The sequence below is a fragment of the Artibeus jamaicensis genome, unplaced genomic scaffold, assembly GCF_021234435.1.
Source record: "Artibeus jamaicensis isolate MK-2021 breed Jamaican fruit bat unplaced genomic scaffold, CSHL_Jam_final contig_240, whole genome shotgun sequence".
NCBI lineage: Eukaryota > Metazoa > Chordata > Mammalia > Chiroptera > Phyllostomidae > Artibeus > Artibeus jamaicensis.
This window is the reverse complement of record NW_026521506.1, coordinates 24,255,399-24,280,864: the sequence shown is the minus strand read 5'-3', so window position 1 is coordinate 24,280,864 and position 25,466 is coordinate 24,255,399. Positions and strand designations below refer to the sequence as shown.

General features: G+C 38.0%; 1 pseudogene; it reads left to right on the top strand.

Moving 5' to 3' along the window:
- The first annotated feature begins 1,590 nt into the window (after positions 1–1,590).
- LOC119055584 (neuronal membrane glycoprotein M6-b-like) overlaps positions 1,591–25,466 on the top strand; it is a 122,836-nt pseudogene continuing 98,960 nt past the window's right edge.

Sequence of the window (25,466 nt, the reverse complement as noted above, 5' to 3'; positions counted from 1 at the left end):
CAGTCCGCCCCTCGGGGCACAGAAGCAGAACCACACACATGCCATCTGGCTTCGCCTGTACCAATTGTTTCACTCAAGTCCTTGAGCCTCTATTGTGCCTACAGGTTCCTTTTTAGCATCTTTCAGGAAAGCAACCTTCGTTCCTTCCCTAGAAATACTGGCATGAACCGCACAACCAACTAAAGTACCAGGCTTTTCTTGTGGGCTTTCACTAGCTTCACAGGTCAATCCCAGTTCCTCAGGGCTTTCTGGTAATGACCAGAACCCATACACGCCTCCTTTGGGCGTGACATTCCAGTCAAAGTCCTGGTTAACAAAACCACTATTAAAGACTGGTCTTATTGGTTTTATGCAAAGAAACCTTATGTCATCACTCATCCCTTTAGAATGCCAAATTCTGAAGGGTTCAGGTAGGGCGAAAAATACAAAGCATAATGGAAAATCTTTTTCCCTTCTGATATCCACTAAGATTGCATTTCCATGCTTTATACCTTCCATTACTAACTTCACATAATTCCTTTTCAAAACTTTTGCGAACTTCTACTTTTTACACACCCTCTTCTATCTTCACAGCTTCTCACAGCCCTTCAGCAACATTCAAAAAACTTCTGCAATCTTTTATACACTTCTTCATTTCCATATCTTATATTTCCTTTTGTTTACTTTCTTACAGAGTATGAAGTTTCAACCTTTCTTTGAATCTTTAATTTCTTTTTCAGAGCAGATACAGAGCAAAATCCGAAACATAGAGTTCCGAATCAATACACAGGTAGAGGCATTCTCCTGCACCAATGCTTCCACTGGTGCCTCGCAGAGACATGCTCCTTCAGGCCAGTCTCTTGGCAGAGACATGCTGCTTTGCCTCAGGATGAAACACTCATCATCCCCAAATGACCCTTCCTAGGTCCCTGGTGGCAAAGGCATTCTCCCCAACCGGCTACAGTGACCTTAAACAGGTCTTTGGGTACAGAGACATGCTCCTCCAGGCCCGGTCTCATGGCAGAGACATGCTGCTTTGCCTCAGGATGAAACACTCATCATCCCCAAATGACCCTTCCTAGGTCCCTGGTGGCAAAGGCATTCTCCCCATCCGGTTACAGGCGACCTTCACTAGGTCTTATAATACAGATTTCTGATCAGAAACAGAACTACATGTGAGAAATTTGTTTTCCCCATGAAACCAGAAAACAAGTAGCTGAGGTTTCCTTTACTCCAGGTTTAAAACTTTCATATCCTTTATACACATTTCTGCTCATCTAGATTTAACCATTACTCTCTTTTAATCTTGGTCCCTGTCCCACACTGGGAAGGACTATACATAAACTCAGTAGTTAAACTCAGTATGTGGCAGCTAAAAGTCCTTCCACTAAAAGTCCCTAGATTCACAGGGACATTTTGCACCTTTCTGAAGCTTAGACCTTGCAAATACCCTATAAATCAGATGGTCACTCTTGGACCTCAGTTCATGACCTTCAAAACCAGAGCCATTACTATCAGAACCAGTTACACAGAGAACCTGACTGCTGCAGTGCCCACACAGCAGCAGCATACAGCCCATAAATCAGAAGAGAAGCCTTATCCAGTTCCAAGATGGTGGCGCCCATGCACGTGGGGTCATCCAACATGGCGGCACCCATGCAAGAGGGGTTGTCCAAGATGGCGACACCCATGCATGCACTGTACTCCATGGTGGGGCACTCACGTGGCTCATCCATTTTACCCAAAATGGCAGCACCCGACTCTGGTTCCGCCCACCTGGGAAGGTTCCAGGACTCCGGTTTCAGAAGCCCTGGAAGCCCCCAAGGCCCCTTTCACCTGCAAGCATGGGGGCACCACAAAGCTGCCCTCTACCCAGTGGGGGTGGTGCACTGAGGCTGCAGTCACCAATGCAGGTGGAGAGCAGGCTCCACCCACCTGTGAAGGTGGGGGCTCTGCGGCTCCATTTTCAGGAACCAAAGTGGCTCCTGGCAACCCCTGCTGCAGTGGGTGAGCAGAGCCTATTTGCAGAGGCTGCAAATCTGTGGTGGAGACTTCTCCCACCTGCAGGGCGGGAGAAGCCATAGTGGGCCTCACCTCCCCAGAAAGCACTGTCAGCACAGGAGTTACTGCTGTCTGGGGTCCCCCACTCCCTGGGTTGAGAGCATTAATGAGGTTTCTTTCCTCATCACCTTTCTCCTCCTGAGATCTATCAAGGAGGAATTCTAAGACCCCTTTCTCCTTCTGTACCATTACACACTTTTCTATAGAGCTACTCACACAGTTCCAACAAAGCAAACAAAGGCTCAGAGTAAAAAGAATACAGGTGGTGTAAAGACCAGGGATTTCCCCTGCTATCGCCCACAGTTCCAGCTCCATTATTGCAAAAGAGCAGTTAGAAACCAAATTTTTCAACCCAAAATACTTTCACATCTCTGCTCCCTTCCCTCTTTGTTTCCTTTTCACCTTTCCAGGCGTGAATAGGTGGGCGATGCCCTCAAGAGCGCAGAGAAATCCTCAGAGACTGGGAAAATTCCAAAGACTCACTCTCTCGCACCTGAGGGGGTCGGTCTGCCACGGACAATTATCGTCCCTTCGTGGTCGCCAAAAACTGTTACCGAATAAGAGGAGGAGGTGGTCCGAGGGAAGGGCAATACAATATTTGGCCCATCTAGGGATGCCCAAAACTGCTATACAACAGGGGCCCCTCCCAAAAACAAAATACTAAAATCTACTGGGCCCTTCTGTCCGCCGCCAATTGGAAAGACATCTCTTAATGCCAGAGATTTGTGAAAAGGAAACAAAATGTTTATTTAATGCTATTCAGGCCTAATGCCACCACTAAAATACTAAAGTCCTTTAGGTTTTACACCTACACCCACACAGCGCTCCCTTCTCCCACTGTCCCAACTCCGGGTACCATAAATCAGGAAAAGAGCACACGTCTGTGTTGCAGGCCGCTGGCACCATCAGCTGTGTCGCCGTGCAGGATCTCGAGTTAATCCAAAGTACTGTGGTACCCTCTCATGGTCCACTGGCAAGAGTCCTTTGTACCCAGTTCCAATCAAAGTCTCTCTTGCTTTTTCAGGCCCCGCGGCCAAAGGGGGCACCCCAAAGCCGCCTGGGCCTCTTCTACCAAAGCTGCAGGGGTCCGCACTCCAACAAAAGCATGTGGCTTTCTTCTTCACCTGGCTGCAGGGATCTCCATTCCGGCAAAGCTGTGTGGTTTTCTCTCCTCTTCACCTCGGCCAGAGAGGATCGTAACAGCCGAGACCATGTGGCTCACTCCCCTCACCTCAGCAAGAGGGGATCTTAACAGCTGAGACCATGTGGCTCGCTCCCCTCACCTCAGCAAGAGGAGATCTTAACAGCAGAGACCATGTGGCTCGCTCCCCTCACCTCAGCAAGAAGAGATCTTAACAGCAGAGACCATGTGGCTTGCTCTCCTCAATGGGTGCCGCATCTTCGTTTAAATCTCTGCACCCATCCTCCTTTGCGGCCCTATTTCCGACTCCTCCTACAATCAGTTACACCTGCCAGGACTCTCATACCCTCCCAGCTTTACTGGGCTGCCATCATTAGTCTGGGCAGGTATCACCCCATGTCCTGGAGCCAATCAATTCCAAGCTCTCACACAGGCACTGTACTCAGGGGACCTGCCCCTAGTTACATCTTGGGTAGAAGCCACTCCCTTCTTCCTGGCTCAGAGCTTGGTCACAGCTATTTAGCATATCTATGAAACCAGTTAAAGGTTATAGATATGTTAAATGGCCATTCTAGAGGTTAGCTGCAAAACTGTTGCTATGCAAAACAGCTCTCAATGGCCCTGCTCCATTAGTCCCTTCCCCCTGGGGGGGGTGAGGACATCTTATATGTCTCTCCAATATTCCTATACACTTTGAATTCTGGACACCATTCCAAATCTTCCTTTTTTGAGGCCCCCCCTGGCTGCACCCTGTATCATTGGGATAAAAGATTCAAAGAGAAGTCCAAAAGGAAAATCCTGCTCCAAAAAGCACACATAATGACCACTATTCTAATTTCCTATTATCTTGTAAATCTCTGTCACTACGTTGTAGGTTCTCTGAAGGTAGAATGTTTTATATTCCTCTAATATGCTTGACAAGGTACTACAATCTTATCAAAATTTTATTCATGGAAAAAAAAGGGAGAGGAAGAAAAAAGGAAAGGAAAAAATATAGTAACCTCTTCCAAGACTGGAAGGAATTCTTTCTCTTCTCCACAATCAGAATGCCATCTTTGTAAATATCTTGCTACGATAATCTATTAAAATAATTTATTCCTCTTTTTGGACAATTCTAAATAATCACAACATTAGCCTACCATCCATCGTGTAGGTTAAATTAGAATGAGTGTCCTTGATTCTTGATCTGTGTGTTATCATTAAAATAAAAATATCTGCAGCCATTTTGTACTAGTGATAGTTTAGAATTTCTGATTTCACCTTTTATAAAGTCAAATTACCTAAACTATATTTTATGTTTCTTCATTTGACCTTTAAGAAATTCAGTTAGGAGAGGGAAGGGAATTTAAGGGGAAAAAAGGAGAGGGGTTTGGAGGAACAAATAGGAAGGACACAGGGAGGAGAACTAAGGGGGGTGGAAATGGGAGGGAGGTGGGGAGCATGGGGCGGGGGGGGGAGGGCTGGGATGGGAGTAACAGATAAAAAACTGTACTTGAAAAATAACTAAATGAATTTTTTAAAAAAGAAATTTAGTTAGGCAATTAATGATTATAATTAATGGAGTTAGTGATTTTAGCTCTTGCACAGCAGAATCTCCAAGAAGATGCTTCATACTTGTCCAGCTCCGAACAAAAATTACATTTAATTTTCAGTACATGTCTTTGGTTCCCATAGAAACAGCTCAGTCAAAGAAATTTGAAGTGTTACATATTATTTAATACGTTATTCTCATATAAATATTGCCAGAAGATATGTCATATCTGTTCAAGTGTAAAGTATCATGGGAGTTAAGCAGAGAAATGTATTAAGTTGAAACTCATTGTGGCCTATTACTGTTGACACTGCTGGCAATGGAAGCAACTTCAAAAAGAATCTCCAGGACCATCTTGAAAACATAATCAATACGTTTAGTAGAAAGTATATGGATTTTATTAGTGAGGATTCTTCTTATAGTCACACTAGGCTCTTCTACTTTGTAGAAAAAATTTTAGAACTTGAATTTAGCATAGGTTTTGGGGGCATAGCAATTTAAAATTGGCTTATATTTATTCACTTAGGTATATTTGGGGGCCAGTAAAACTAAAGGGATCCAGAATAAAAGACGTTATTGGCCTTACTCAGATAAATACCGTTTTTCACTTTCAACCAATTCCATATACCATTGGCCATGTACAATTTTGACTATTAAGCCTGATAATCTAGATGTTTCAGATCACTAAGAATTCTCACTTGGTAAGTCTACAAATCTTATAGATTTGTAGAATCTTTATAGAATATATATATTTTAAATCTCAGAACACTGAAGGAATTTGCTGGGCATCATGAAATCTATATATCACACTTCCTTCTGCCACGTGGTTACGTCCAGCGTCACATGAGGTTTCTACTTATTGCTGCTACATATCAGCCTGATCATTCACTAATGCATTAAGCCCTGTGGAATCTTTCCAGGACTGCTTAGCTTTAGAATGTGAAAGGCTAAGGCAGGGCCCACACCCACCCACCTTCTAGTAGTACCTTAAACTCCAATGTTTGCTTCCTAGTATATCACTCTTGGGGACTGCAAATTCCCTGAGGCTCAGGCCTATGTTTTCTTGGTTTTTAATTCACCCTTGTCTAGCCTATCTGAGATGGAACTTAATAAATTAATACTAAATAAATAAATTCAATCTGAAACATGTTTTGCTTAGAGAAGTATTCTCTTTTTAAGACTTTATTTATTTTTAGAGAGAGGAGAAGGGAGAGAGAAAGAGGGAGAGAAATAATGTGTGGTTGCCTCTCACATGCCACCTACAAGGAACCTGGCCTGCAACCCAGGCATGTGCCCCACCTGGGAATAGAACAGGTGACCATTTAGTTCACAGGTTGATGCTTAATCCACTGAGCCACACCAGCCAGGGGTAGAGAAGTATTCTTGTATTTAACAATACATTTACTGGGTGATTATTTTAAATAACACCAGAAATAATTCTTTGAATGTATTTGAATGTATTAGCATGTATTTGCACAGCACATTCTAAATTCCCAGTCTCTTGCCATACACACAAAAGTGCCTAAATGACTTTCTGTGAGAATAATGCATGACTGGCTTTTAAATAGCTCAGAGGTTAAGAGATACTGGTAGAGTACTGCAAAAACATTCATGTGACTTGTGTTGTCTAAGAAAAGATAATTTCAAAATATGCCCTTAAGCAAATATTGCCATGTCTTTTCCAGTGCAAAACACTGTGATTCACAAGCAAAGTGGGTCCACTGACAACATCTGATAGGACCCACGACCCTTGCTGCTCTGTGAATCACTGCCTGACCTTGTCACTAAACTTCTCTTTGTGCCTGTCAGTGCAGCTGTAAAACTGCAAAAAAGCAATCTCCACTACAAAAACCTTCCTTAACTGAGCTGTTCTGAGAGATATGTATCTTAAAAATAAAAGTAATTGTAAAGAAAATGCCATAAGCAATGCTGTCAATCTCAGTAGCAAAAATTCCCAAATACATATTGAAGTCTTTGACACCAAAAAAAAGAAAAATGGCTTAAAACATTCTTAAATCTCCTGTGTCCCTATTCTATCCCCTTAGGATGGGATCAATCCCCTTTGGTAACATTAAACACCATGGAGCTCAATCAAAGAAATAAGCTGCCACAATTGCTAGCAACCTGAACTGGTTTCCAAAATCCACCACATCAAGGCAAGAAACTTTACCTTCTATCAATGCTAAGGTTTTCTCTCATGCAAAAATGGCCATCCGTGGAAGAGAAATGGTGACATGAACTCATGAAATATTTAGTTTGTTGACACTGACTAAGATAAAGTCAGTTACACAACAGTCCGTGGTATCTAAAAATTTGTTCTACTGTGCAGGTCCAGTACAATTCATTGTATGTATAATTTAAATCTGTCTCTGTATGATCTTATACTTTATCTCTTGAACCCCTACGAAAGTCCTTCCCAGTCTTTCCCTGATGCTGGAACTGAATGGACCATATTTTACTCTGATTACTGATCAAATTTCTGTTTAATATTTATTTCATTTGAATAAACTTTTTTCATGTAATCGTAGGAAATAGCCAGGACAACTAGGAGTGGGGTCCCTGCAGTTCAGTCTCAATAATAACTTCTTCATTTGCTCAAACCCAACTATGTTTTTGACTCACCTCATTCTTCTGGTCATAAGAGTGCAAATACTTTGCTTTCTTCTTTATCTGTCTGCCGTTTTCCAATATTTTACCTATACGTGTTCCTGATTTTACTGATCTAACACATTCTATTTCTGCCACTAAAGTGATGTAGTTTCTTCTTCTATACCAGAGATTTTTGCTCCACTTAAAAATCTGTCCCACAGTCAAACAACCATTAAATAAATTCTGATGTCTGATGAGACTCACTCAATGAGGCCCTATAAATGGAGTACTAAATACTGTTTATGACTTAACCAAATTCTTCCCAAAGCAACTTCTGATGTTTTATACATCTCTCACTTCTGCAGACCAATCTGTTCAAACTGCCTTATTCTGGAAAAATCTAAGAGCTTCATTTCATTTCTCTCTTATGTCATACTATGGACAATTTTTTGATAACTTTACAAATATTTTTAAAAGATTTTATTTATTTATTTTTAGAGAGAGGTAAAGGGAAGGAGAAAAAAGAGAGGGAGAGAAACATCAATGAGAGAGACAAACATCAGTCAGTTGCCTCTCGCAAGAGCCCCAGCCAGGGACCTGGTCCACATCCCAGGCATGTGCTCCAGCCAGGAATCAAACCAGCAACCTTTCCATTTGCAGGATGATGCCCAACCCACTGAGCCACATCACTTAGGGCATAACTTTATGAATATTTTTGATAAAATGAATTGCCTTCTAGTGTTTAAAGTTTTAGTTCAGTTGGCTAGATAAAATATCTTTTACCTGAACATTGTCACAATATCTCATGCTGTTTGCTCATATTTTGGAGGTAATATTATTCACATATACAGGTTGATTTTTTAGGTCATTATTGTTTAGAACAAAAATTGGTCAGTATGTATCTATTTATGTTATTCATACTGAAAAGAAACTGAACTATGTTTAAATGATGCAGGGTTTTATTTCTTTTGGAAAAATGTCATTTTTGTTTCATTTTAAAATGTTCTTTTTGATGTAGACTAAAATCGAGAAATAAATTAGAAAAAATACTAAATGGGGGAAAATGTATCATTAGATTATTCCAGAAATATTTTAACTTGAAAAATATGTATGAGTCACAAAAGTACAGAATGAAAATGTGATTTGCACAAGGTATACTTTAATACTAGGTGCATTTACTTTTCAAGAGTAAGTCATTTTAGAACAAATGGTAAGTATAGTCACAAAAAGAGACTATCCACTAATGAATATTTAGTTAAAAGAAATCCAAGTGCAGAAACATAGTTGCCATTCATTTCAAAGTGTGTATGCATTATAAATCATTTGGACAAATAATCTACAGATATAATTCAAAGTAAGTTTTATTCAGCCAAAGGATTTGAATAAAATAGAATATCTTAACCATTAAAACCTAATATTTTGGTATAATTTGGTATTCTCATATTGCTAGAGTCAGTGAACATTTTTTTAAATTTTAGTATCTCTTAAATAACTTTGAACACCTAAATATGTGTTGATTCAATGAAGTCATTTTCTGCTTTTTTCTTCTTAATTTTCTTTTTTGCTTTGAAATTCAATGGTCATTCTCAGTAAGAAAAAATACATACTAGCTTGGCAAATCCCCTAAAATCTATCCCGTTCTTCTGGATGTTTTGCTGAATTAATTAATTTATTCATTGATCAAGCATATGCTGAGTGGAAACTGTTATTATATGTCAAGCACTATTTAAAAACTGACAGGGAGGTGAATAAAGTACCAGACTTCTCAAAATACTCACTAGCTACTGGGGGAGGCACAAAACCAGATAATTAAAATATAACCAAGAAAAAAAATCATATATAATCAATGTGATGTATTTTCATCAATTTTGGATAAAAATCAATCAAATCTGTTTTTTCTAAGTATTTATTATACCATGTAAACAGAAATTCCATAGTTTCTCCTCTGATCCCTGTTCATTCCTTTACTCCCATTTTAATACTGAATATAACTCAAAGATCATTTTTCGTTCCAAATATCAGGGAGGGAGAGAACTGAGAAAAGGCATTTTAAATCTACCAATCTACCAATAATGAAAGTTTTCACTTTCATTATTGCCACAAGGACCTGGCTTTCTCTAACACATTTAGGTTTATAGTCATAGTTCTTTTGATTCATAATTACATATGTTCAGCTATTACTCCAGAAACATTGGCCCACAGATTCTTCCTGTGCTCCATCCTGCTCCATGTGTCAACTCTGGCCATCGGCCTAGAAAACTTCTAAACTGACAGTGAGATTTAATTTAAAAGTTTTGATATTCTTTTTTTCCAGTGGCTCTTAGTAAATATCAGTCCAATCAACCACAGAGTTCATATATTATTGAATCTGGAAAAGCAAAGGATAAAAGTTATAGGACTTTCCTCTTAGGTGTCTACTTAATCTCTGTGGAAAACTGATTAGCCTGTAAGATTATTTTTATTTTTCAAAGGATGTTAGGATATTAAGCATCAGCTTTCAATTTCTATTACAATGGTAGGAACTCAAAGTCCCCCAAGTTCAAAAAAATCTAACTACAGGTGACTTCTCTCCACCTTTAGGTACCAAATAGTGTCTCATTTATATTTATTTCTTACTTGGATTCCTGGCAGATGAGTACATACTCTGTAATCTGTATACCAAGTCATCTGGAAATATTGGGGAACCCCTTCCATTTAACTAGAGACCTAAAGTAACACATTAGTTCACTCAATAAATATGCACTGAGTACCTACTGCTTTTGAAGGGCATATAGTGATGAGTGTTTGAGAAACAAAAATCAGGGTAAGGGAACAGAGGCTAACTGAGGGTAGAAGGAAGCTATTATATAGAGTATTGTAACAGAGCACTCAGCACAGACTTCTCTGCAGGGTAACCATTGGGCCAAGATCTGAAGTGAAGGGCAACCCATGACAATACCTGTGCTAAGAGCAATGTATATAGAGGGAATGGTAAGATAGCACGATTTGTTTGAGTCAAGACAATCAGCCAGTTATGGATAAGGTAAGGATGGGGAAGGGGTACTTAAACATCATTAAAAAAAAAAAACAGGTTTAGCCCTGGCTGGTGTGGCTCAGTGGATTGAGCGCGGGCCTGCGAACCAGAGTATCGCGGTTCGATTCCCGGTCAGGGCACATGCCTGGGTTGCAGGCCAGTTCCCAGCGGGGGACTCACAAGAGACAACCACACATTGATGTTTCTCTCCCACTCTTTCTCCTTCCCTTCCCATCTCTCTAAAAATAAATAAATAAAATATTTAAAAAAACAGGTTTAGAAGAATACAAGTTGCATTAGTCTTCTATTGCTGCTATAGCAAATTATCATGAACGTAGTGGCTTAGAACAGCAAAAAACAATTGTATTACAGTTCTGAGAATTACAAGTCTGAAAATGGGTCTTATGGGGCTAAAATCAAGTTGTCTACAGGTCTGGATTCTTATCAGAAAGCTTTAGGGGAGAACCCATTTCCTTGTCTTTCTCAGCCGCAGGGGTGTCCAACCTGCAGCCCACGGGCCTCATACAGCCCAGGATGGTTATGAATGCAGCCCAATACAAAGTCGTAAATTTACTTAAAACATGACGACATTTTTATGTGATTATGTGTTACAGTGTATTTTAATGTGAAGCCCAAAACAACTCTTCTTCTTCCAGTGTGGCCCAGAGACACCCAAAGGTTGGACACCCCTGTGAGTCTACCTGCATTCCTTAGATAATAGTCACTTTCCTCCATCTTCAAAGGCAACAATGTTGCATTCTTCTGACCAGTCACATTTCTGTCTGATCTCCTCTTCTCATCCCTCTTCCACTCTTTAAGGGACTCCCTGTATAGCCGGGATATCCTTCCTATTTTAAAATCAAATGACTAGCATTCTTAATTCCATCTGCAAACTGAATTCCCCTTTTGCCATGAACTCTAGCATATTTACAGGTTCTGATGATTAAGACATGGACAGCTTTGAGGGGCTGTTTTCCTGCTATGGTAATAAGAAAGGTTTGATATGTCCTGTGATTAAAAAATGTAAAACTTTGGCCATGGCTGGTGTGGCTCAGTGGATTGAACGCTGGCCTGTGAACCAAAAAGTTGTGTGTTTGATCCCCAGTCAGGTCATGTTTCTGGGTTGTGAGCTGGGTCCCTAGTAGGGGGACACATGAGAGGCAACCACACATTGATGTTTCCCTTCCTCTTTTTCTCCCTCTTTCCCCTCTGTCTGAAAATAAAATATAAATAAATAAATAAATAAATAAATAAATAAATAAATAAATAAATGTGTTTAAAAAATGTAAGACTTTGGCAAAAATACTGTATACAAAATGAAAACTAGAAAAAATGATTGGATCTTAGATGGCATACAGAGGACAATTTTCTTACTAATATGAACTTAAGCACCAAAAACCTAAAAGAAAATGGCCAAAGGACATGAGGGCAGTCAGTTTTCAGAAGAAGGTTATCCAAATGGAGAGAAACACATAAAGATATGCTTAATGCTGCTCCTAATTAGGGTTGCCAGATTTAGCAAATAAAATTACAGGATGCTCACTTAAGTTTGAATTTCAAATAAACAGTGTATTCTTCAGTATAAGTATATCCCAAGTATTACAAGTGCCATACTTGTACTAAAATAATTTGTTGCTACTGGCAATTTAAATTTAACTGGGCATTCTTTGTTTTCTCTGGCAACTTCACTCATAAGGGAATAAGTATAATATAAATTAAGAAAGTAATGTGATTTAATTTTAATAGCATCTGGTAATAATTAAAAATGATTGTACCCTGTATGTTTAACATTGTCTGAGTTCTGAATCAAATTAGGCCTAGTCAAGGAATACCTCAGTTAACTCAGTTCCCCAGGGGCTGATAGCCTAGAACTAGTTTTATTATCCTAAACCTGAGTTACAATGTACACAGTTGAACACCTAGGCACTATTTTGCCTATAAAAACACAGTCTTCTTGTTTGCTCTGTCAAAACAACCAGGCTCTGCTTTGGTATTCTCCCCATATTCTGATTTCTTTGGAGCCTGAAGTCATTTTCTAAATTCCAGACTAGTATAGTGCTGGAGTTCTAGAAGCACTTATCTAATCTTGTCAGCACTCCCATCTTTGGAGCTGAATTATTTTAACTATGTTCAAAAGGCTGCTTTCTGGGTCTTGCTCTACTTGAGGCAACATTACCTGAAACCAAAAAAAGCTGGAGTTTTTATTGCCTTACAACCAAGCATTTTTATCAAGGGAGTGTGGACTTGGTTTAAAGTGAGCTGCTGAACTGCACCTATATGTCTGTTGATTATTAAGTCCCCATTTTAGTTAAACAAGATTAACAAGCTCTAGATATAGGCTATGCAGTCTTGTACCTATAGTCAATCTGTAGTGTACACATATGTATTACAAATTGCTAAGAGTATAGATCTCATATTAAACATGCTTACCATAATAAAACAAAATTTAAAAAATAATAAAGTGAACTGCTGAGTGTTGCAGCCATGTAGACATTTTGCGTGTCATGTTTACCTGAAGAAGAAGACATAATCACATAGGAACAGGAAACAGCCAGAATGACTCTGAGAACAGAGACCAAAGTATGATTATAGCTATATAACTCACTGGAAAAACCATTACTTCTGGTGGTAGTACTACTAGTAGTAAGGCCTTGCCAAGTTGGAAAGCCACATTTGCTTTATACCGGAAAACCCCATGAAGAGTAAGCTGCAGGAACTTCTGTGTATTTGGCAATGAGAGGAGGCATGGAAAACAGAAAATCTGTTTCTCCGTGTTCTTGCCACATAACGCAATCAATTTTCAGATCACTTTCTGATCAAACATAATAGCTTGGTAGTTATATACTCAGAGGCACTGTTAGCAGAGCCTCTCTGACTGTGCAAAAAAACTTGAGAGATAAATGATTGGGAGGGAGGTAAAGAATGTTCCCAGGACCTTACCATCCATAGCAACTGAGATAAAAGAACTGGTTATTTACAAAATACTTCTGAGCCTGTTCAAAGACCAAGATAAGCGATCACAAAATGAAAAAGTAGATGTAAGGGAGTTGAAAAAGCACTAAGAGCTTTAATAGATAGCTTTAAAATCAACATTAACAGATGAATACGTCTGTGATGTTACTGTTTACTATTTTTGATCCATTCTTTTCCCTTTCTGGCTCTGCTTAGTCCTCTGATATGGTGCTAACCTTTGAGAACCATATCATTGAGACTGCCTTAAAAGCTGGCTTCCAGTTGAGTTCAACCAATGGGACACACTGGTAGAACAGCTGAGTACAGTAGAAAAATGAGTTCCCGCTTGCGATCTGCTTGTGATGGCCAGGTCCTTCAAAGAATTCCTTCAGGAACTATATTTGAAAATCACCACATGCTTTAGGCCAACACATACAGATACCTGAGGAACAAAAACAGAGATTGGTAGGACATTGTACTTGAATCTTCAGCTTCTGCCTCCCTGAAAATCACACAATCTTTTGTCCTTGGTAGAGAGGACAAGCGCCACACATTTCACAAATCAAAACATAGCTGGGAAAGTTCCTTATTGTCTAAAATCTCATTCAGTAACTTATCAGTTCCAAGTTTAGATATCCAGTTTCTAACATATTTAGAATGGATTTGTGGACTTTTATACATTTGTCAAGTTCTCATGGGTGGCATTATTTTTGTTCTTTTTAAATAAACTTTTTATATGTTTTTATGTTTGTCCAAAAACTTTTCTTACACTTATTAGACGTTATTTCTTAAAGATGAGACATCTCTATCCTTTCAAAGAACAAACAGGATGAGGACTTTGTTAGTATGACCAGGACAAACATATCTCAGATGGACAAGGGCAGGTCCCATAGTGCCAGTAGAGCACTCAAGTCTCTTTTGTGAGATGGGAGTGCAGAGGGTTAGAGTAAATTAAGAGAGGGTGATGGTTATGAATATCTTAAATCTCACCTACTTCTGAAATTAACTAAGTTGGGTTTTTTTAGATTTAATTATTTTTATTTTTTTATTTTTATTTTCTTATTTTAAATGTTTTATTTATTTATTTTTAGAGAGAGGGGAAGGGAAGGAGAAAGAGAGGGAAAGAAACGTCAATGTGTGGTTGCCCCTCACATGTCCCCTACTGGAACCCGGCCTGCAACCCAGGCATGTGCCCTGACTGGGAATCGAACCGGCAACCCTTTGCTTCACAGTCCCGTGCTCAGTGCACTGAGCCACACCAGCCAGGGCAGATTTAATTATTTGTAGAGAGAGGAGAAGGGAGGAAGAATGAGAGGGAGAGAAACATCAATGTGAGAGGGAGAGAAACATCAATGTGAGAGGGAACCGTCAGTTGGTTGCCTCTTGCACACTGCCCTACCAGGGACCTGGCCCACAATCCAGGCATGTGCACTGACTGGGAATTAAACCAGTGACCTTTCAGTTTGCAGGATGATACCCAACCAACTGAGCCATGCCAGTCATGGCAACAATTAAAGTAGTACATAAAATATCAATAAAAGAATAATGAAAGAAACCATTAAGAAAAAGGAAAATAATCCCTTAAGATGAGAAACAAGAAAGGAATGTCCATTTTTACCACTCCTATTCTACATAGTACTGGAAGTCCTAACCACAAAAACTATACAGGAAGAAAAAATAAAAGGCTTCCAAATTGAAAATGAAGAAATAAAACTGTCATTATTTGCAAATGACATGATACTGTAGATAGAGAACCCTAAAGACTATACAAAGAAACTACTAATGCTGATCAATGAGTTCAGTAAAATAGCAGAATACAAAATAAATATTCAGAAATGTGATGCATTTTTATACATCAATAATGAACTATCAGAAAGAGAAACTGAGAGAAGAATCTGATTTACAATTGCATCAAAAAATACCTAGGAATAAGTATAACCAGGGAAGAAAAAGACCTATGTTCAGAAAATTATAAGAGCCTGAGGACAGAAACTTAAGATGATACATATATGGAAACATACACTGTGTCCCTGACTAAGAAGAATAAACATGATTAAAATGTTCATACCCAAAGAAATCTATAAATTCAACGCAATTGCTACCAAAATACCTATGGCATATGGCATATCTCAGAGAACAAGATTAAATAATCCAAAAATTTATACGGAGCCACAAAAGATCCCAAATGGCCACAGCAATATTGAGAAAGAAGAACAAAGTTGGAGGTATTGTGCTACCTGGTATCAAACTATAGTTCAAGGCATAAAAACAGACATATAGATCAATATAACAGAATAGAGATCTCAGAAATAAACCCATGCCTATATGGTCAACTGAAATTTGACAAACAAGGCAAGAACATATAGTAAGATAAAGGTGGCTTATCCAAAAAATGGTGTTCAGAAGATTGGACAGATAAATGCAAAAAAATGAAATTATATGACCTACTTACACCATATACAAGAATAAACTTGCCCTGGCTGGTGTGGCTCAGTAGATTGAGCACTGGCCTGCAAACTAAGGGATCACTGGTTTGATTCCCAGTTGGGGTACATGCCTGGGTTACAAGCCAGGTCCTTGGTAGGGAGCACGCACGAGGCAACCACACATTGATGTTTCTCTCCCTCTCTTTCTCTCTCCCTTCTCCTCTGTCTAAAAATAAGTAAAATCTTTTTTCTAAAAAAGAATAAACTCAAAATGGATTAAAGACTTAAATATAAGTCCCCAAACCATTAAACTCCTACAAAAAAACAGGCAGTAAATTCTCTGACATTTCTCTTAGCAATGTTTTTTGTGATATATCTCCTCAGTCAAGGAAAACAAAAGAAAAAAAACCAAACAAATGGGACTACGTTAAGTTAAAAGTTCTTGCACAACAAAACCAACCATCAACAAAATGAAACAACCTACTGAATAGAAGAACATATTTGCCAATGGCACATCTGGTAGAGGGTTAATATCCAAAACTTATGAAGAACTCATACAACTGAACACCAAAAAACCCCCAAACAATACAATTAAAAATGTATTTTTTCACAGAGGGCCAGAATGGACTCTTTTCCAAAGAGGATGTACAGATGGTTGTTAGACATATTAAAGATGCTCAACATCACTAATCTTCAGAGAAATGCAAATTAAAACCACAGTGATGTATCACCTCACACCTGTCAGAATGGCTGTCATCATTACTTTCTTAAGCATATTTTATTGATTATGTTATTACAGTTGTCCCAATTTTGTTTCCCCTTTATGCTCCTCCTCCCTGCATACCCCCCATCTTCCAGCATCCTCCCCATTTAGTTCATGTCCATCGTCGTACATATAAGTTCTTTAGCTTATCCACTTTCTATAGTATTCTTAACCTCACCTTGTCTATTTTTGTCTACCAATTATGCTAACCTTTCCCCCCATTCTTCCCCTCCCCACTGATAAACCTCCATGTGATCTCCATTTCTGTGAGATTCTGTTCCTGTTCTAGTTGTTTGCTTAGTTTTTGTTCTCGTTTTTTTAGGTTCAGTTGTTGATAGTTGTGAGTTGTCATTTTAGTGTTCATAGTTTCTGATCTTCTATTTCTTAGATAGGTCCCCTTTAATACTTCATATAAGGGTTTGGTGATGTTGAAGTTTTTTAACTTTACCTTCTCTGGGAAGCATGTTATCCACCCTTCCATTCTAAATGATAACTTTGCTGGATAGAGTAATCTTGGATGTGCCTTTCATGACTTTGAATATTTCTTTCAGCTCCTTCTTGCCTGTAAGGATTCTTTTGAGGAATCAGCTGATAGCCTTACAGGCAGGTGTTTGTAGGTAACTCTCTCCTTTCTTCTTGCTGCTTTTAAGATTCTCTCCTTATCTTTAAAAAATATTTTATTTTTTGAGAGGGGAAAGGAGGGAGAAAATCATCAATATGTGGTTGCTTCTTCATGTCCCCTACTGGGGGCCTGGCTCACAACCCAAGCATGTGCCCTGACTGGGTATCAAACTGGCAATCCTTTGGTTCCCCGTCCTGCAGTTAATCCACTGAACCACACCAGCCAGGGCTGATTGTCTCCTTATATTTAATCTTGGGTAACTTAATTATGATGTACTTTGGTGTGTTCCTCTTTGGGTCCAACTTCTTTGGGACTTTCTGGGTTTCCTGGACTTTCTGGAAGTCTATTTCCTTTGCCAGATTGGGGAAGTTTTCCTTCATTATTTATTCAAATAAGTTTTCTGTTTCGTGCTCTTCCTCTCCTTCTGGCATCCCTATGATTTGGATGTTGGAGCATTTAAAGTTGTCCCAGAGGTTCCTAAGCCTCTCCTCATTTTTTTGAATTCTTGTTTCTTCATTCTGTTCTGGTTGAATGTTTCTTTCTTCCTTTTGTTACAAATCGTTGATTTGAATCCCAGTGTCCTTCCCTTCACTGTTGGTTCCTTGTACATTTTGCTTTGTTTCACTTTGTGTAGCCCTCATTTGTTCCTTCACTTTGCAACTGAGCTCAGTCAATTCTGTAAAGTATCCTGATTACCAGTGTTTTGAACTCTGCATCAGATAGGTTGTCTGTCTCCTTGTCACTTAGTTCTTTTTCTGGAGTTTTGATCTGTTGTTTCATTTGGGCCATATTTCTTTGTTTCAGTGTATCTGTTACATTGTAAGGGGCAGAGCATTAGGTATTTGCCAGGGTGGGGCAACCCTCTTAGCTGTGCTGTGACTTCTGTGGGGGAGGGGTCAGAGAGGGAACGAGGCCACTTGCTCAGCTCTCCTCCTATTTTCTGTCACTTCCCTTGCTTCCCACAAGCGAATTGTGCCCTTTCAGGTGCTGATTCTCAAGTGAGTGGGTTTGTGTACGTTTTAAAACCCTGTGGATCTCTTCAATGGACTCTTGTGTGAGACTGGGAGCTTCTCCTGCTGCTGCAACCCCAACAGATTTTTTACCACCAGGGGTTTTGAGGCTTTAGTTTCCTGCACTGAATGAAACCCTGGGTTTCATGGTCTGTGTCACTCCCCTGTTTTTCCTCCAAGCTTATCTGCACATAAGTGTAGGATTGCCCAGGTACTCCACTGTCTTGCCTTTCAATGTCCTCTCCACCCCAGCTGCCCATCTCTGCCACTTCTACCAGTCTGGATGAATGTTTCTTTAACTCCTTGGTTGTTAGACTTCCATGCAAATGATTTTTTGGCAGTTCTGGTTTCTCTTTGTTTTTAAATTGGTTGTTATCCTTATTTTGGTTGTGCAAGGAAGTGAAACCTTTCTGTCTATGCCTCCATCTTGTCTGGAACCCAGAATGGCTATCACCATTAAATCAACAAACAATAAGTGCTGGCAAGGATGTGAAGAGGGAACCCTCAGGTACTGTTGGTGAAAATGCAGACTGGTGCAGCCACTGTGGAAAACAGTATGGAGTTTCCTCAAAAAATTAAATATGGAACTGCCTATGACTCAGCAATTACACTTCTGGAAACATGCAGAAAAACTCAAAACACTAATTCCAAAGAATATGTGCACCCCTTTGTTCATCACGGTGTTATTCACAGTAGCCAAGCTATGGAAGCAACCCAAGTGTCCATCATTAGAGGAGAGGACAAAAAAGCAGTGGTACATATATACAATGAAATATTACTCAGTCATAAAGAAGAATGCAATTTTGCCATTTGTGACAGCATGGATGGACCTTGAGGGTATCCTGCTAAGTAAAATAAGCCAGTCAGAGACAAACACCATATGATTTCACTTATATGTGGAATCTAAAGAACAAAATAAATGATCAATAAAAAGAGAAAGAGACTCATAGCCACAGAGAACAGACTGATGGTTGCCAGACAGCAAGGGCGTTGGGGAACTGGGTGAAAAAGGTGGACAGATTAAGAAATACAAATTGACAGTACAAACAACTTACAAGGATGTCCATTACAGCCTAGGAAATATAGTCAATACTATTGTAATAACTATGTATGGTACCAAGTAAGTACTGGAAATATCAAGGGGGTCACTTTGTAAAGTAAATGATTATCTAACCACTGTGTTGTACACATGAAACTAAAATGAAATAATGAGTGTAAACTGTAATTGAATAATAACATTTAAGAAAAGAAAAGGGAAACAAGTGTCTAAAGATTGAAAAAACTATTATAGTATTATACTCAGTTATGCATCTTTTGAGAGCTAAATGTGGAAAGAAAGCAATATAGCTCTCACCACCTGATTATTGAAAAGCAGTTTTTCATGTATAAGGAAACATACACTCTGCAAGTCTACCTCTACTCCCACCTGCTAATAAATGATCTGTCTCTAGTCACATGACAATCTGAACTTAATGTTTCTATCAGGAGACTATATCACAATAAAGGCCCAATTTCTATAGATTGCAAAGTATTATTGCAAGAGGCAAATGATCAAATCTAGAACAAGTAGCTTGTCAATTGAAAATCCTTTATAAGTGGGAATGGTTAATATAACCACTGAGTTGTAGGTGGGAGATACCAAGTGTTCTTTGACATTAATTTCTAAGAGAAAATTGCACTGCACAAGTATTTTTATAAAGAACACTATGTAGGTATTTTAACAGTAATTTCAAAGAAGATATAGAAATGTTTTCAACTGTTTGACTGTGTTGAGCAACATATAAGCATAAGTGCTACATTAAATAGCAGATGTTTGATGAAATTTTGAAAACTGTGTAAATGAATAAAAGAATGTAGTAATTAACTCCATGTATGTTTATATGTATGTACTTGCATATATTCATATGTGTGTATATATGTATGCACACACATATGAATTAATGATTGTATGTTGCAAGTGGAAATATATAGGCTTATTTGGGTATTTCTCAATCAGCTAGGTGCCTTGAAATTATTTTGGTTCTTTAGGGTTGAAGTGCTTTGATACATTCTTAAAGTTTGTTTCTGGTAGTAATTTATCCCTTCTAGGACAGTGTATTTGTGTATAAGAGGAAACACAGGCTTTTTTCAATATATGTCAATAAAATTTCATGCTAAAATTAGCCCTAAATCTGTATAAGACTACTGTCACAATGTCACAATGTTATATTTCTATTAAAATTTTATTTTCTTTTATTTAAAGATTTTATTTATTTACTTTTTAGAGAGGGGGAAGGGAAAGAGAAAGAGAGGGAGATAAACACTGATCTGAGAGAGAAACATCAATCTGTTGACTTGGTTGCCTCTGGCATGATCAACTAGGGATCTGTCCCATAACCCAAGCCTGTGTCCTGGCTGGGATTTGAACCAGTGACCTTTCACTTTGAAGGCCAGCACTCAATCCACTGAGCCACACTAGCCAGGGCAAAATGAAATTTTATAAAGCTTTCTAGAATGACATTTTTTTCTTTGTAACATGCACATTATCAACACTGCTGTTGTAAGTTAGTAATTTTTAACTCTCCAGACTGTTTGTGATATTGCCATAGGTGTTTGGGAAGAGGACACAGAGATTAATTAGAAAAGTCACATTCCCTCTCCTTTCAACCTACACTTTTTAGGCAACATCAATATAGGCTCACTAAGAACAAAAGAAACAAAATAGAACAAGATATGGACACACTGATTTCATTTTTTAATGTCTAAAACACTCATGGAAAATAATGAGGTTTATAAGGAAAAACTCAATTTCAAGCAACAGAGTTCTCGTAGGACATGGCTGATAAAATGGTGCCCGGAGATACCTGCCTTAGACTGTTGTTTCATCATTTCTTCAAAAATATTTATTGAGTGCCTACCTTGTTGCCAGGCATTGCTCCCAGCACCGGGATTACAGTAGTTGGAAAAGAAAAGACAATGTGTCCATATGGTGTGGCTCAGTGGATTGGGCGTGGGCCTGCAAACCAAAAGGTCGCCAGTTCAATTCCCAGTCCGGGAACATGCCTGGGTTGTGAGCCAGGTCCCCAGTGGGGGGTGCACAAGGGACAACCATACATTGATGTTTATCTCCCTCTCTTTTTCCTTCCCTTCCCCTCTCTCTAGAAATAAATAAATAAAATCTTAACAACAACAACAAAAAGAAAAGACAAGGTTCTTGCTTACATGGAAGCTTATATTATAGAAATGGAAAATGAAAATAAATACATTTAAAAACAAAAAAGATAGCTTAATTTAAAAGTAACAAAAAACTGCTTGAAGTAGTTAATAATGGTTAATGATAGCTTAAACGTAAACAAAAGCATGAAACCTGATGACTCACCAAAATAACTAGAAAATGTATTCTAACAAAGAAGCCCACTGATTAGTATTAACATGCTAATATTATACCTTTTTGGTAAATACAATGAAACTTTAAATAAGGCATTATTTTATATCTGTTAGCTGAATTTAAAAAAATTGATCTTTACTCAGTGTTGGCAAGAATTCAATAAAGCTGGAAACCCCCAACAGTTATCAGTAGAAATTTGATAGCATAGTAGAATGCAATGATATATTCAAAGTGCTAAGAGCAAAAAGCTGCCAACAAAGAATACTTACTTGAAAAATTGTCCTTCAGAAATGAAGTTGAGAAAACAATTTTCCCAAACAAATTCTGAGGGAATTCTTTACTACTAGACCTGCTTTACAAGAAATGCTGAAAGTTCTTCAAGCCAAAGTGAAAGGATGCTAATTAGCAACGTGCAAACATATGAAAATATATAACACTTTAAAGATATTTATAGTCAAGTTCAGAATATTCTAATACTGTAATGTGGTGATGTGTTAACCACGTAACACTTATATAAAGGTAAAAGGATTAAGCATTAAAACTAACTATACAAAGTCTGTCCAGAAAGTATATAGCCATGTACTATGAAAAATAGACATTTATTGAGGTAGGTACAAGAAACATTGTACATAATACAACGACACCTCTTCTTCAAAGTAGGCACCTTGGGACCTCACACAGTTCTCCCAATTATCATCAGCTGCCCCATTACACTTTCCTGAATCTCATCAATGGTCTGAAATCTCTTCCCTTTCAAAGGTGATTTTACTTTTGAGAAAAGCCAGAAGTCACAAGGCACCAAACCTGGGCTGTAGGGGGGCTGAGTCACCTGGGTGATTTGGTGTTTTGCCAAAAAACTCTGCACAAGATGTGATGCGTGATCGGGTGTGTTGTGATGAAGCTGCTGATCACCAGTTGCCCATAGCTGTGGCCTTCTGAATCATATGAATAGTTTCTATAGATGAATGTTCAAGCTTAATGCAAAATTTGATGCAGATTCATTGCTCTACTTGCTCAGTCATTTTGAATGGGACGCCACACAGTACACATGTTCACTCAACATCTACTGCCCCCACTGACTAGTGCAACAAAGTTGTCATTGTTCATGCATGTGCATTCCAGTCCATTTTCCTTAGCTGCCATGTGACACAAACCCTTCCTATTATATTAACAATGGTTGGACTTTTTTCCAGACAGATCTTGTAGCTAACATACTTTGTTAATTAATTCACAATTAAAAAGATGTAATTTTGACATTAATAAAAGAAAAGAATGGAAGTGAAGGGGAGAGTAAAAGGTAAGTTTCTGTATGTGATTGAGGTTATTAGCTTAATATAGGCTATTAAATCTATAAGATGCTTTATGTAAGCTTTGTGGTAACTTCAAAGCAAAAACCAACAGTACATATACAAAAGATAAAGAGAAGGTGATCAAAGAATATCACTATGGAAAATCATCAATTCACCAGGAAAGGCAGCAAAAGAGGGAGAAATGAACAAGGGAACTACAAGACAGCCAGGAAACAATAAGATGGCATTAGTAAGTTCTTACCTATCAACAATTAGTTTAAATGGATTGAATTCTCCAATCAAAAGCTATAAGTGGGTGGAGGCATAAAAAAAAAAGACCCAGCTATATGCTGCCTAAAAGTGAGTGACTTCAGAATAGCCTCAAAGTGAAAGGATGTGAAAAGATATTCCATGCAAGTGAAAACTAAAAGAAAGCAGGGGTAGCTATTTTTATATCAGAAAAAATAGACTCTCACTCAAAAGCTGTAACAAGAGACAAAGAAGGTCATTATATGATGTAAAAAGGTCAATTCATCTAGAAGATATAACCATCATAAATATATATGCACCCCATACTGGAGCACCTGAATATATTAAGCAAATACTAACAGATATGAACGGAGAAATCAACAATACAACAATGGCACAGTACTTCACTATCCCACTTTCAACAATGGATAGATCATCCAGACAGAAAATCAATGAGGAAATGTTGGACTCTATTCCAGATGGGTCTAACAGACATATACAAAACCTTTCGTACAAAAGTGAAAGAATACATATTCTATCAAGCACACAAGGAATATTCTCCAGGAAAGATCATATGTTAGATGACAAACTAGTCTTAGCAAATATAAGGAAGTGAAATCATCTGAAGTATCTTTTCCAACCACATTGGTATGAAATAGGAAGTCAATAATAGGAAAAACCTAGAAAATTCATAAATATGTGGATATTAAACAACACATTCCTAAAAAATCAATGGGTCAAAGAAGTCAAAAGGAAAAAATCTCAATACTAATGAAAATGAAAATACAACATATGAAAATCTATGGGATGCTGCAAAAGCAATTCTAACAGGGACATTTATAACAATGAACACCTACATTAAGAAAAAAAGAAGAATCTCAAATAACCTAACTTTATACCTCAAGTAATTAGAAAAAGAAAAACAAAGTAAGCCCAGAGTAGGCAGAAGGAAGGAAATAGAGATCAAAGTAGAAATAATGAAATAGAGACCAGAAACACAATAGAAAAAGATCAGTGAAATCCTGCCATTTGTGACAACATAGATGTAGCTTACAGCAAAAGAGACAGAAAAGAAACAACCTAGGTGTCTGTCAACAGATAAATGGATAAAAACTGATATAGAATAGAATATATAATATCTAATTGAATATTATTTAGCTATGAGAAAGAAGGAAATTCTGCCATTTGTGGCCACATGCATGAACCTTGAAGGTATTATGCTAAGTGAAATAATTCAGACACAAAGAGAGAAATCCTGTATGGTCTTACTTATATGTGGAATCCAAAAAGGCCAAGCTCATAGAAACAAAGTAAAATGGAAGTTGCCAGGGGCTCAGGGTGGGGGAAATTGGGAGATGTTGGTCAAAAGGTACAAACTTCCGGTTATGTTCTGGAGATCTAATATTCAGCGGGGTGACCACTTTTAACAATATTATATACTTCAAAGTTACTAAGAAAATAAATCTTAAATCTTCTCACGGTGCACACATACACACACACACATAAGGTACTTATGTGATGTTAACTAACCCTCATGTGGTGATTATTTAGTGCTAAATATATGTATTAAATAATCCTATTGTATATCTTAAACTTAGATGATATTATATGTCAATTATACCTCAATAAAGCTGGAACAAAAAAGAATTCAGTGAAGGTTAGTATACTTCTATGGTAATGGTATAAAGTGGTGTAGATTTTATGGAAAGTAAATTAGCAATATTAATTAAGCCACAAAATATGCATGCCCTTTGACCTAGTGATCCAAAATAATCCAAGATAATAAAGAAAAAGCCCTAAGTCCAACTGTGTGAATCACTGCATCACTTGCAACAGGAAAAAACAGATCTCATTGAGATATTCAGCTGGAGAAAAATAGATAAGTAAATTATAGTGCATCTATACTAAATGTTATACAGTTATAAATATGATGATTAATAATAATATTTTGGCACAAGGGTCATAATTTAGAGAGTTTTAAATATGAACTTACTCAGTGACATTTTAATGTCATTGAATAGGTTCCAAATTCAGCACATAAAAATTATCTTCTCCCTATCCCCCATTTTAACCATTCCTAAGCAACATTCATTCCCCTTCTGTTCCTTATAGTGACTAATTATACTACCACCCACTTAGGCACCTAAGCTAGAAATCTGAAAATTATTTTTAATTCTTCTGTCCTCATCATCCCCATAGACAATCAATCATCTACACTTTCTGACATGCAAATTTTTTCTTTGTCACTTTCTATGTCACTTTTTATTAGGCTTTCATTGTCTCTCAGCTGTACTTTAGCTTGTTGGTTTGTTTGGTTTTTCAATCTAGGTTTTCTTTCTCTAGACCTTGAAAAAACCTGCTGCCAATTCTTGTCCCAGTATATAAATTTGATTATACCATTCTCTTGTTCAAAATCCTTCAGTGACTTATCATTCCTAAAAGGGATTTACTTAGTACCTGATTCTAATCTGTAT